Source organism: Saccopteryx bilineata, chromosome 12 (genome assembly GCF_036850765.1).
Source record: "Saccopteryx bilineata isolate mSacBil1 chromosome 12, mSacBil1_pri_phased_curated, whole genome shotgun sequence".
Classification (NCBI taxonomy): domain Eukaryota; kingdom Metazoa; phylum Chordata; class Mammalia; order Chiroptera; family Emballonuridae; genus Saccopteryx; species Saccopteryx bilineata.
The window spans coordinates 25,338,074-25,351,921 of record NC_089501.1 but is presented as its reverse complement, the minus strand read 5'-3'; the positions used below and the strand labels follow the sequence as shown (position 1 = coordinate 25,351,921).

General features: G+C 36.9%; 1 protein-coding gene across 3 annotated transcripts in view; it reads right to left on the bottom strand.

Annotated features, from left to right (window-relative positions):
* The window catches only part of LAMA2 (laminin subunit alpha 2), a 660,268-nt gene that overhangs the window by 281,668 nt on the left and 364,752 nt on the right, over positions 1-13,848 (bottom strand). The window lies entirely within an intron of this gene.

Here is a 13,848-nt window from a genome sequence, read left to right as displayed (position 1 = left end):
CTCTGGATGGAGGAGGAGGAAACTGATTTCTCTCCACGTTGTTCCACAGAGAACTCACTATGGCTGATTAAACAGGGTTTTTTAATTGAAGTTCTGCAATGTCTTCTAAGAGCTTATTACAAGGAGCTCTAGAAAGACTAAAATTCGGAAAACTTCTATTCCCCTATTCCACTGAGAAATAGCCTTACTCTAATGTCTTCTTACATATAAAATAATAAGTGTCTGCCTAAACTATTGCACTTGGCATTATTGTGAGTAATGAGAGGTGAATCTATCGCAAGGTTTTTGGTTCTATTAAGATAGACAACCAAAATATCACATAGCATGCTGGTTTAAAAATAGCCAGATATTTTCTCAATGAATGAAGCCTAGAAAGGCAGCAAAAAAAGGATACTTTATGTATTTCCAAGAGGATTGAACTATTCAGAATTTTTTAAATTAATAAAAATGTTTAGTAGCAGGTAGGAATTGAGTTTGGGAAGAATACTGGGACATAAATCTATAACATTGCAAAACTTTTGAATATTTAAAATTTGAATCATATGCTTTTATTTTTCTGGAATATGTCCCTCCCAACCCTTAAAAAAATTCAACTTTAATTTTCAAAATTAACATAAGAAATTATCATACATATAAAAAATTTAGAATTAGAAATAATTAAATATAATTTCCATTTGCCAATAAAAAAGTCAAAGTATAAGTAATTTCAGCTTTCAAGCTTTGCTTTTCAGACTTTAAATAAAATTTAAAAATGTTTGACTTGTTGCAATATTTAACTTATTTTATTTTTTTAAACTGAACTTTTTGGGGTACAGGTTCAGATTTGAAACTCAATGAAACATCTTCTGCCCAGTAATATGGGAGAGGAATAAGTTTGAAATGAAGAAAAAGCAACAAATAACTGTACAGAAAAAGAGAGGGGCCTTATGTAGACCGGTGATAATATAACACATGAACTCTGAAGTAGGATTAACTGAACCCACTCTCCTGAGGATTTATTTTGGCATTATAAGAACGAGTTTTTGTATCACCTAACAATTTTTATGAATTAATTCATTTTACTTCTACCTAAGTTATGTGAAAAGCAGACAATTTTTTTTAATTTAATTTATTTATTTATTCATTTTAGAGAGGAGAGAGAGTTAGAGTGAATGAGATACAGAGAGAGAGAGAGAGAGAGAGAGAGAGAGAGAGAGAGAGAGAAAGGGGGGAGGAGCAGGAAGCATCAACTCCCATATATGCCTTGACCAGGCAAGCCCAGGGATTTGAACCGGTGACCTCAGCATTCCAGGTCAACGTTTTATCCACTGCGCCACCACAGGTCAGGCAAAAGCAGACAATTTTTGAAAGGTTTATGATACTATTCCCAGAGTTTCTTTCTCAAGCCACAAGTACCCATTTCCATAATATTACAATTGTCCTTTTTTATTCACCCTAGGCATATATTTATAATCACCTCTATATAACTACTCGGTCAAATGCTTATTTAACTAATTTTTTAAATGATTAAGATATCATTCTGCAATTTGAAGGTAGTACCACAAGGAATAATTGTGTACACTGTTATATTCCTCTGTCTGTGTTTTTCTATAACTCCATAATGTTTCCATAGGCAATAAAACCAATCATTTCCTAGTATTGTTTCCAGCTAATGTGTCTTCCTCAAAGAATACATACCATTGTGTGAAAGTCTGTAAAATGTCAGTTAGTTATAAGACAGTATCTGTTTTCTAAGAGCTAGTGTGTTTTTGGGAAAAAGACTTTGAGAACATTCAGAGTATAAATATTCCTTTTGCATAGCTCTGGATAAAGAATTTTTCACTTCTCCTTCATCTATGTACTGCTCCATCTCCCAAATGCCACCTTTGCTGGATTCCTTGCTTCCCCACTCTCCTAAAATCCCAATCTTCATTCTCTCCATCAAATCAAATGTACACAGGACTGCAAATCATCAATTGACTTTATTGTGTTCTTTTGGTATTATTTATGGTTACATATTACTTTCATCATCAAACTCTGTGATATGGGGTTTTACACTCATAATCTTCATTCCTGCATATTCAGCCTTTCTTATTTTATCTCCTGCAACCTGTGTTTCATCCCTAGTATTCCATTAAAATGCTTATTGAAAGGTCATTCATCAACTCTATCTGGCAACCACCAATAGACCTTTTTGGTCAGTTCTATACTTAATCTTTATGTGACATAAAATAGTTAAGATTCTTGACTCCTTTGTCTTCTATTGCACTAAACTGTACTGAGACTCCTCCCCCAACCCCTACTCCCCACTCTTACCTCTGTCTCATTTATAGATACATTCTTTCTTTCTAACTCTATATCTATTGTACAAATGTCTCCAAGACTCATACTCTCTTTTAGTTATCCTTTATTAACTTTTCCATTCCTCTCTCATCAATTGAACTATGTTTACACCTGGTTACTCAATCTAATTCTCTTGAAATGCATCTTCCATCCTGTGCTGTGTCCCTATATTAGTTTGCTTATACTCCCATTACAAATATGAGAGACCAGTTGGCTTAAGTAACAGAAATATGAGATTAAGTTATCAGTAGGGTAGATTTCTTTTGAGACTTCTCATTTTGGCATATAAGTGGCCATCTTTTCCCTGTGTCCTCACATGGTCTTCCTCTGTATTAGTCTGTGTCTTAATTTCCTCATCTTATAAGGATACCAGTAATGTTGAATTAGAAACCCTTTTAATTACCACATTTTAACTAAAGAGCACTTTAAAGGCACTTTAAAGAGCCTTTCTCAAAATATAGTCACAGGCTAAGGTTTCAGGGGTTAGGACTTCAACATATAAATTTGTGGATAGATACAATTCCAGCTTTAACAGTCCTGTATTGAGTGATTGTTCAATAATGTCTCAAACACTCAAGGTACCCAAAGTTAGTCTCATTATCTGGTTCTTCCTAGGAAACAAACTTGATTTTTTCCCAACTTCCATAAATTGGTCAAATCAATTACTTTATTTCTCTATTTTAAATTGGAAACTGTAGGTGCAATACAATATTATTTTCACTTTGTTATTTGCATCAGATTATTGTCTCAATCTTATTCTCTTGAAATGCATCTTGTCTAACTTTCTATTCCTCTTATCACATCATACTTATTAGGCCCCCATCAAACATTTGAACTAATTCTCTGACCTCAGTCTTTTTGCTGAAAAAAGTTTTATCTACTATTACTTCTAGTTTTGTACCTTCGTAATGAAGAACCTCCAGCAGTCTGGGATCCATATTATCAATCACCTTTCAGTGCAGTTTAAATACTCTCTAGGATTTATCTAGCCGCTTGTTCACAAACTCTGTGCAGAGGTACCCTAGAACAGTGGTCCCCAACCCCTGGGCCGCAGACCAATACCGGTCCATGGGCCATTTGGTACTGGTCCACAGAGAAAGAATAAATAACTTACATTATTTCTGTTTTATTTATATTTAAGTCTGAACGATGTTTTATTTTTTAAAAATGACCAGATTCCCTGTTACATCTGTCTAAGACTTACTCTTGACGCTTGTCTCGGTCACATGATACATTTATTGGTCACATGATACATTTATCCGTCTCACCCTAAAGGCTGGTCCATGAAAACATTTTCTGACATTAAACTGGTCCATGGCCCAAAAAAGGTTGGGGACCACTGCCCTAGAGCACTACAGTGAACTTACAAAGGCACTGTGGGATACTGTAAATGTTTGAAGGAAATACAGTAGTACTTTATATCTGTTAGATATTACAGAAACAACTAGCTCTACCAAGTTCACAATTTCAACATTAGATAATGCTACATTCCTCTTAAGAATGTTCTCAGAATTTTGAGTTGTTTTTGTTTACTTTCATTTTCAGCTATGTCATACCTCTGTCAAGCAAAGTTTTCAGTGGATGCTGTAATAAAAACCAAGCAGGGAAACAAATCCCATTAGTAAGCAAATGTGGTTATTTATGAACAAATTATTCTAATGCCTAAATTTATGTGCATTATATTTTTAAATGATTACTAAATTGTTAAAAAGGAATTCTTTATTAAGTTGTTTGACCCTAATATCTGTGGCATATCTCCATTGGTCTAAAATGCACTGTGGAGAAAATACAGAAACACAAAGTGTACCATGAATTGAGAAAGTTTGGTAACTGCCAATATAATCTCTTTGCATATCTATTTACTCTGTTACTTAGATTTGCTTAAACTAATATTTCTGCTGAAATTCTATTCCTACAGAACTCTGGCTATTTAAATGCTGCTTTTCTTTCTTTGCCTGACTAATGTCTGACTGGTCAAAAAACAGGACGAAAACGTTTTTCAGTAATATCCCCAAAATCTACTAAAGAGTCAGTGGCAACCACAACAAATAAGAGAGCTATAGGATTCTGGAACAGGAAGAGCTCTGTATAAACCAACACTAACGAAGTCTAACAGTACATCACAAGACATCAGTAAGTTATGTGTAGTGTGCATCACTTTAATTTTCTACAATTTTGGACTCTGTAGACTCAATTAATATTATCTTTAAAACTTTCAAATTAGTCCATTTTGGGACAACAGTGATTACTGTAATTTTATAGAGTACTGCATGTACAAATGATAGAACATTCTTTTTTTTTCCTGCTATTTAGGAACTAAATCATCATCATTCTGTTGGCTAGAGAAATATGGTTTCCTCTAACTAAAAATAAGTGCAATTCCAATTCACTTTGAGGCAATCTTTACATTTACTGGATAGATTAGACTATATTTACCAGAGATGAAAGTTGTATTCATTTTCAATACAAAAAGAAAGTGAATTCCCTAAAGATCTTGCTTTTTATGTTTTTGGGTGTTTTTTTTTTATCACAAAAGTCTTTTCAGGAAGATTCAGATGTCAAATTGAGAAGACACTTTAGGAAAAGTAGCAGCATCCATTCATTCCTGGATTAGGTTCAGTGCTAAGCCATCCACTCTCTTGATCCTTAAATTTACTCCGTTAAGGAAAGAGCAATATAAGGGGAGGCACGGTGGTGCAGTGTGTAGGGGGTGTTATATTAAGCGGGATACTAAAACCATGTCAGCACAATAAGTTAAAAATGAAAATTTTAATTATAAATAAAAATAAAAGAGCAATAGAAGTAAGTAGCTGTTTCCCATGAGAACCTGTTTTAATTTTACCTTCAAGGGAAAGAAATGGCTTGTTTGCAAGTAACATTATAGTTACTGTACAATATATAACCCAATGTCACACATAATAATGTAGTGTGCATGCAGCACGTTGCATTAAAGATTTAATGAGGCAAAAAAGTCTTTCCTCATGAGTAGAAAAAGCTAAAAGTAATTCATAAAACTAAACCTTACAAAAATGTTTAGAATTAGGTGATTTTTACTCTAGCTTGTCTCCCCCCCCCAATCTTAAGAAACATGAATTGAGGGGAGTGAATGAGTGATCTATGGGGGACAATATAGCTGGGAAAAATTCTTTTCATAACAATAAGCCTGGAGTATTTGGTTCTCCTTGTCAGGACAACATCATTCTTACTCCACTAAATGGGGTATAAAACTTAATATTTGCTTTTGCTTATCAGAGTAAATGTTTCAGGGGGAATATACTAAAATCAAGTGAAGAAAAGCCTTCGTAATATTGAGCAGGATAAATGAAACATATCTGTCCAGTTTAGTTTCACATCACAAACAGCACAAGCAATTTACTTTCTAGATTCCAAAGCCCCAGAGCATTAAACTCTTGAGAGATGTCCCTCCTACATAGATGTTTATTAATGCATCTATTCATGGAGCTTTATTTTAACATAGGTTGTGTTATGCTTTTCTGTGCACTTAATAACACTGAAGTAAGAACATGTTTTTGTTCTTTTTTCTTTCAAAGTTTGACTTGAGAAGAACAGATGCAAGAGGATGTTGAATTAGAAAACAGGCGGAATCTTCATGGGAGGACTTCAAGTTATATTTTTAAGGCATAGAAAATGTACTGGGAGTTGGAGTTGTCAAACAGAGACAATACATTGTAGGAACGCTGGTTTGGAAGGCAAGAGATCCCATTATGCAGTATGAAGATACAAAAAAAGGAAACTGTAAAGAACTCCACTGCTTGCCTGCCTTCATCCCTCCTTTCGCTCTTTTCTTCCCCTCTACCTGTTTTTCCTGCCTTCTTTCCCTACTTTTTACTCATTTGTTTCTCCTCCTCCATCTTTTTCTCCTTCATCTTCCTCCTCCTCCTCCTCTTTCTGTTCCTCCTCCTTTTTCTTTTTTGTTATTCAAATTAGAGCTTGACAATATTTATGTTGCTATCACAACAATGCCTTTTTCACATATGCGATTATTAGAACTCGTTTGAGGAAAGGCCTGACTGTGGGATGTTTTTCCTTTTAGATTTGGCCACTTCTAACTTGATAAGATCATATTGCATTCCTTTGTATTTTATATCATCTGTATTTCATAAGTATCCAAAGTGGTGATGATAGTTATGAATGTGAAAGGGCCAAGGACAGAGTTTTGTGGCAGCCCACCAGAGATACTCCCTCATGGTGACAATAATTGACTAGTGTCATTACAGCCCAGTCCTCGAACTGCTTATGAAATTTCTCAATCTTTTTTAGTCGTCCCAACTTTCACCATGGCTTTCAAAATCCTCACAATCTATCTTCTAGCCAACGTTTATATGCGATGTTTCTTACTGAAAATGCCAAGAGAAAGCCATTACAGCATTTTGATTGGCAGGGCAAAAAAAAAAATTGTGAGAGACTTATCTATGGGAATGAAGAAGTCAATGTGAGTTTTCTATATAAATTTTTGCTAAATTGTTTATTTACTCATACAACACCAACCTAAAACTTCAGCATATGTTTGCTATCTCCTGTTTAACAAAGGCAGGGTCCAATTATACTCTCCCTATGCTAAGTTATGATTCAAAGCAAATGAGTCTGATGAGGTAAGAATGTTTTAGGTTGCATCTGAAAATCAGATGAGGGCTTCTTATAAATAAATGGCCCAGAGGTAGATGGATCAAATTTTAAAATATAACAAATTATTTCTTTCATATTTCACATATTTTCTACAAACTCTTAGATCCCTCTGGGCACACTTAAATATTTAAACATCCCATTAGTAGAATTGCTAAACAGAAGATGATAAACGGCTTAAAAGTACAACATCCCAGACAATAAATGACTATGTAGTATTTCTGTAAGTTTTCTGACTTAGAGAATGATATGCTACTCTATGACATGCACTGATCAACTATTGTGTTGAAATAGTACAATCTCAGCATATGTAAGTAAGTAAATGGTCACAGCCCAATTCTCCAAACTGTTATTTGCTATCAAGACCAGACTCAAAAGCAGGGTCTTTGCAACAGCTGTTTCTCTTCTGTTTACTTATGTTTAGATGGAATGTTCTGTTAGTACTCTTTCTGAGGGCTGGATTAATTTATGTGTAAATACTCAGTACAAAAATACATGTAATAATTAAACATTGATCTAATAAAATTATAAATTATGATTTCATATATGTGTGTGAGTGTGTGTGTGTGTGTGTGTGTGTTTCTTATTGACCAGGACTTAATTTTTTTTAGTTCTTGGTCAAGAAAACAGAAAACTGCATGCACGTAATATATCATACTGATACTGATTAAAATAGCAGGACACATTTAATCCAAATTCCATTAAGTTAAAGAGAAACACACTGTATTCACATAAATGACAAATGAATTAAAAAATGCAAAATATTTTATACTTGTGTGAAATTTAGGAGAACACTGTAAAACAAGATAACAGCATTGTTAATATCTATTTAAAGGATAATTTTAGATAGTTTTTCTCTTAGTGCTTAACTATTTTGTCTTAAAAAGATATTCATTACTTGGAATAGAATGCTGCTAGTAAATTAGTCTTTTCTCCCCTTACTGTAAAAGTAGGAGAGAGAGAGTTAAAAACAGAGTTCTCAGATTGCTCATAGGCAATCCTCAATGTTACAACGCTTAACAACACTGAATGTGGAACTATATATTTAAATGAGCTCAGTTAAGTCTGACCAGGCAGTGGTGCAGTGGTGCAGTGGATAGAGCATTGGACTGGGATGTGGAGGATCCAGGTTCAAAACCCTGAGGTTGCCAGCTTGAGCATGGGCTCATCTGGTTTGAGCAAGGCTCACCAGCTCAAGCCCAAGGTCACTGGCTCAAGCAAGGGGTCACTCGGTCTGCTGTAGCTCCCCAGTCAAGGCACATATGAGAAATCAATGAACAACTAAGGAGCCGCAACAAGAATTGATGTTTCTCATCTCTCTCCCTTCCTGTCTGTCTGTCCCTATCTGTCCCTCTCTCTGACTCTCTGTCTCTGCCACAAAAAATAAACAAATAGCCTGACCTGTGGTGGCGCAGTGGATAAAGCGTCAACCTGGAAACACTGAGGTTGCCGGTTCAAAACCCTGGCTTGCCTGGTCAAGGCACATATGGGAGTTGATGCTTCCTGCTCCTCCCCCTTCTCTCTCTCTCTCTCTCTCTCTCTCTCTCTCTATCACACCCCCTCCTCTCTAAAATGAATAAATAAAAAAAATAAATAAATAAAATAAAATAAAATAAAATAAAAAAATAAATAAACAAATAAATAAATGAGCTCAGTTAATTTTAGGTTACATTATGTAAATAAAGGTTATTTTAAAAAGGAAGTCAACTATTTCCCACAAAAGTAGCAGCCAGAACACCAGTCTTGGAATACTATTTTGATTTGATGCTATACTGACCTACTACTGTATCCTTTTCTCTCTTCCTTAATTCGTGAAGGTGATTCTTGACTATAGCAGTTAGAAGCTGGTTGTGAATTTCAGAAGAAAAAAAAATCTCCAAATGTGCAATGGAAACTAAGCCTCATACCAGAAGAGAATCAACAGGCCTATAAAACCTTCCATTATTAACAGATAGAGTTGCATTAGTTTTCTGACATGTCTATAAATATAAGAATCAGATATAAATCACACAAAAGATCCAGTTCATACTTGGAGATTTTCTAGACCTGAATTTGGATTGTGTTCTTCCTTTAAGTACTGTGTGGCCCTTAGGAAAGTCATTTATGTTTTCAGAGACTGTGTTAATATTCACTAAAATGAGCTGAATTATATCTATCTCAGAAGTACTGAGGATGAAATGAGAAATTATACACAAAATTCCTTACCTAGTACCTAGCACATAGTTTATATTAACTAAATGTTGTCACACTGTTTTAGTAAGAATCCTTGGTAAACTTAAAATAACATACACACTTCACATAAAACTAATCATAATGTTATTTATTTCAAAATTCTAAATGCAGTTTAAAATCCTAGAGTTTCTGGAAGAGATGACAGTGATGGAAGAATTCATGTTTTAATGTTTCCCTATGGTACTTTGCACAAGCATCTTACAAATAGTACATGCTGCAAAAATATATGCTGACTTATAATCAGATTCAACACTATATATTATTTCAATGAATTCTGGATGGAGAAAGCATAAAAAATGGCACAGATTTGTACCACTCCTATGAGATACTTTGCAGTTGTTATTTAAATAGGTCTTTACTGGTTTCCCTATTCTTATCTTTATCAGTCCTAAAAACAGACAAAAGGAGGTATGTCTAATTAAACTTTTCAGTGACTTGCGTTTACTATAGGAACTCAATGTACTGCTGACTGGCAAATCTCAAATGTGTTTGAAAATATGAGACCTTCAGCATTTGGGAATTTTGGTCTGTAGCTAAAAGAAAAATCAATATTTAGGTCATTTAGACATTTACACACGTAAAGCAACTATATGTCATTACTTTTTGCCAGCTTCTATATGCTAGAATAACAGGTAAATTCTAGTGCCCATTAATGCATATTTTCTAAGTCATAAATACATTTTCAGTAGTTGTGTATACTGGCAAGTGGTAAGGTACCAAAGAATGAAAAAATTAATATTAATATTTTAGGAGAGGAAAGAGGGAGTTTTTCTGGCTTGCAGAGACATACTGTGTAGAAAATCCCTTTTTACTAGGAAGTTTAAAAGGCGTTTTATAATTTGGGCTAAGCACACAGAGAGATTTTGTAAATATGATTTTATATTTGTGTGTGATTTGCACCAACTCAGAATAGACAACAACATTGTGTTGTAAAGAGATTTTGTGCTGGGGAGACTTAGATTCCCCTCTCCCAACTTCTGTAAGAAACAGGGTAAACACCTAGCCAGGTGTGGGGAGGAGAGAGAGAGATTAAGCAAATCTTTTCCTCTCCTCTCTTTCCTTCTTTGATGGGCTATTCACGGATGCTTATTCCCTGGCGACATGAAAACTCCACCTCCCGAAAATGTGTAATCAATGTATATACAGTGGTACCTCGAGATATGAATTTAATTCCTTCTGTAACCAAGCTAGTAAGTCAGTAAACTCGTATATCAAACTGCCGATACTGGACCCGTGCACCAACTAGTGGCAGCTTTCCAAACCACTTTTATCTTGGAATTTCGCTGGGATATCGAACAAAATATGGACTGAGTCACAAATCGTATCTTAAAAAATTCGTAGGTTGGTCTGTTCATATCTCAAGGTACCACTCTACCTCTAAACAAAGAAATGGCAAATGAACACTCGAAAATTTAGGAATATCTTTTTATATGTAGAACAACATTTTCTGCTATTGTATTACCTTGTAAGTTTTAATGTGTAGAAATATTTTTATAAATCCTATGACGAATGTTATAAGCTTGCTAATGAATTGTGTCATCTCTACCCCTCCTTCTTTTTCCGCCAACCTGTGTGTGATCAAAGGTATATAACCTACCTCAGGGCTATAGTCAGTGGGCATGATTTGGGTCAGTGATGCCCTGTGTTAGTCATATGCAGCTGGCATATTATTAAATCTCCTCTATTTAATAAAATTCCTTAAAATTCATTTGGACTTGGTGTCTCTAGGTAAATCCCGTGAAACAGTACTTTACAACAGGCAAACAAACAATGAACATACTCTCTGTATTAAGAAGACACGTAGCATACAGATTAGGCCCTGGCCGATTGGCTCAGTGGTAGAGTGTTGGCCTGGCGTGCAGGAGTCCTGGGTTCAATTCCCAGCCAGGGTACACAGGAGAAACGCCCATCTGCTTCTCCATCCCTCCCCCTCTCCTTCCTCTCTGTCTCTCTCTTCCCTTCCCGCAGCCAAGGCTCCATTGGAGCAAAGTTGGCCGACGCACTGGGGGTGGCTCTATGGCTTCTGCCTCAGGCGCTAAAATGGCTCTGGTTGCTAAATTGGCAGAGCATGGCCCCCTGATATGCATGCCGGGTGGATCCTGGTCGAGCACATGCAGGAGTCTGTCTGACTGCTTCCCCGTTTCCAACTTCAGAAAAAAAAAAAAGACACGCAGCATACAGATTAAATGAAGTAATGATCCTACTGCAGTCAAAGCTTGACATCACCATTTAAGAGTAGTTGACAGATTAGAGTTCATCCAAAGAGGTGGTGACCAGGATGTTAATGACTGTAAAACCTGAGCAAGTGGTTTAGAAAGATCATGGAATGTTTAGTTTTAAATAGAAAAGACTTAGATGTATGGCCAGTAGTCATGGCTGTCACAGCCGCCAGGCTCATGCAGATTTCCATTAGATTTAGATAAACAGTAGATAAACAATAAAGCGAAGAAATGGTGAGCCATTTCTTTTATTCTAGTTCACAACCGGGACGTGAATAAACACAAACACACTAGGCTCAAAAATGCATTCATTCAGCACTCACAAAGCTACTGACACATCCGGGTTTCCTAGAATCAAAGGACCCTACTAGTCCAGTCATCTCTTTTTTCCCTATTTCCTTCTCTCTGCACAAACTCTGCACAAACTGGCTTCTCCTTCAGCACTCTGCCATCTTGGCTGCCTCTCTTCCTGCACCAACATGGCCGCCTAGCTCCTCCTTCTTCGCACATTAGCATAACCAAGCCCCTTCCCAAGCAGAAAGGTAATTAGCTGTATGACATGGGAGCATTGAAACATGAGCAGAGGCCAATCTTAACAATAAAAGTGAGCAAAACCAGAAAATACAGATTTTATAAACTCATTTGCCCAACATTAGAGAAAACATGGTTGTTTCCTTAAAACATTTGATGGCCTATCATATATAACAGGAAGAAAACTTGCTCCGTTTGTAGCACAAAAACGGAACCTATATAAAGAAGTAGGAAGGTGGCTCTGGCCGGTTGGCTCAGCGGTAGAGCGTCGGCCTGGCGTGCGGGGGACCTGGGTTCGATTCCCGGCCAGGGCACATAGGAGAAGTGCCCATTGGCTTCTCCACCCCTACCCCCTCCTTCCTCTCTGTCTCTCTCTTCCCCTCTCGCAGCCAAGGCTCCATTGGAGCAAAGATGGCCCGGGCACTGGGGATGGCTCCTTGGCCTCTGCCCCAGGCGCTAGAGTGGCTCTGGTCTCCTCAGAGCATCGCCCCCTGGTGGGCAGAGCGTCACCCCCTGGTGGGCATGCCAGGTGGATCCCGGTCGGGCGCATGCGGGAGTCTGTCTGACTGTCTCTCCCCGTTTTCCAGTTTCAGAAAAATACAAAAAAAAAAAAAAAAGTAGGAAGGAAAGGATACCTTTTGATCCTATATAAAAATTTATTTATTTATTTATTCATTCATTCATTCATTTTAGAGAGGAGAGTGAGAGAGAGAGAGAGAGAGAGAAATGGGGGAGAAGCAGGAAGCATCAATTTCCACATGTGACTCGACCAGACAAGTGCAGGGTTTTGAACCAGCGACCTCAGCATTCCAGGTCAACACTTTATCCACTGCGCCACCACAGGTCATGCAAGAATTAACTTCTAATATCTACAACTGTTCATAATTTTTCTTTTATTCAGTGAGAGAAAGGGAGGCAGAGAGACAGACTCCTACATGCCATCCGACTGGGATCCACCCAGAAAGCCCATTAGGTGGTGCTATTCTGCTCATCTGGGGCATCATTTTGTTGCTCACCAACTGAGCTTTCATTAGCACCTGAGGCAGAGGCCATAGAGCCATCTTCAGTGCCTGGGGCCAACTCGTTCCAGTCGAGCCATGGCTGCAGGAGGGGAAGAGAGAGAGAGAGAAAGAGAGAGGGAAGTGAGAGGGGGAGGAGTGGAGAAGCAGATGGGCACTTTTCCTTTGTGCCCTGGGAATTGAACCCAGCACATCCATATGCTGGGCTAATGCTCTACCACTGAGCCAACCATCCAGAGTCAACTGTTCATAATGGAATGAGCCATAACACACCAGGTATCTATATCTTTGAACATATATAAACAGAGGTCCATCTGTCTGAGATAATGGAGAAGGAATGCCTACATAGCTGAGAGTTTAGACTAGATCTGGTACCACTACAACTCCAAAACCATAATGCTAAGTTTTGAAGCTAATTTATTAATAGTTGTTTAGTGAAATACTAGGGTAGCTTTTTGAAATGTCTACTGTAGAGCACCAGAATAGTAATTAGCTTTATACACACCTGCTCCCTGATCTGAGATGTTAGAAATAAAGTATTTATAGGGAAGAACAACATATTCATTAAGACAAATTTAGAGAAATAGAATTGGAAATATTACAGCGTCAAGAGCTGGATTTCTGGGAGGAAAATAGCTCTGCCCCTTCTTAACTGTGTATAAGTAAATTATTTAATTTCTCTTGGTCTGAAGACTTTATCTGAAAAATAGAGATAATACAGCAGAAAATATCTCATAGGATTCTTGTGAGAATTCAATTGAATAGAATAGTGCTTGATATTTTATGAAGGTAAAAGAAAGGTTAGCTGCTATCACTTTACTTGTTATTGTTGCCATTGTATTAAACCATCTCAAAAATTTGTAACCATCCTGAACAAGATT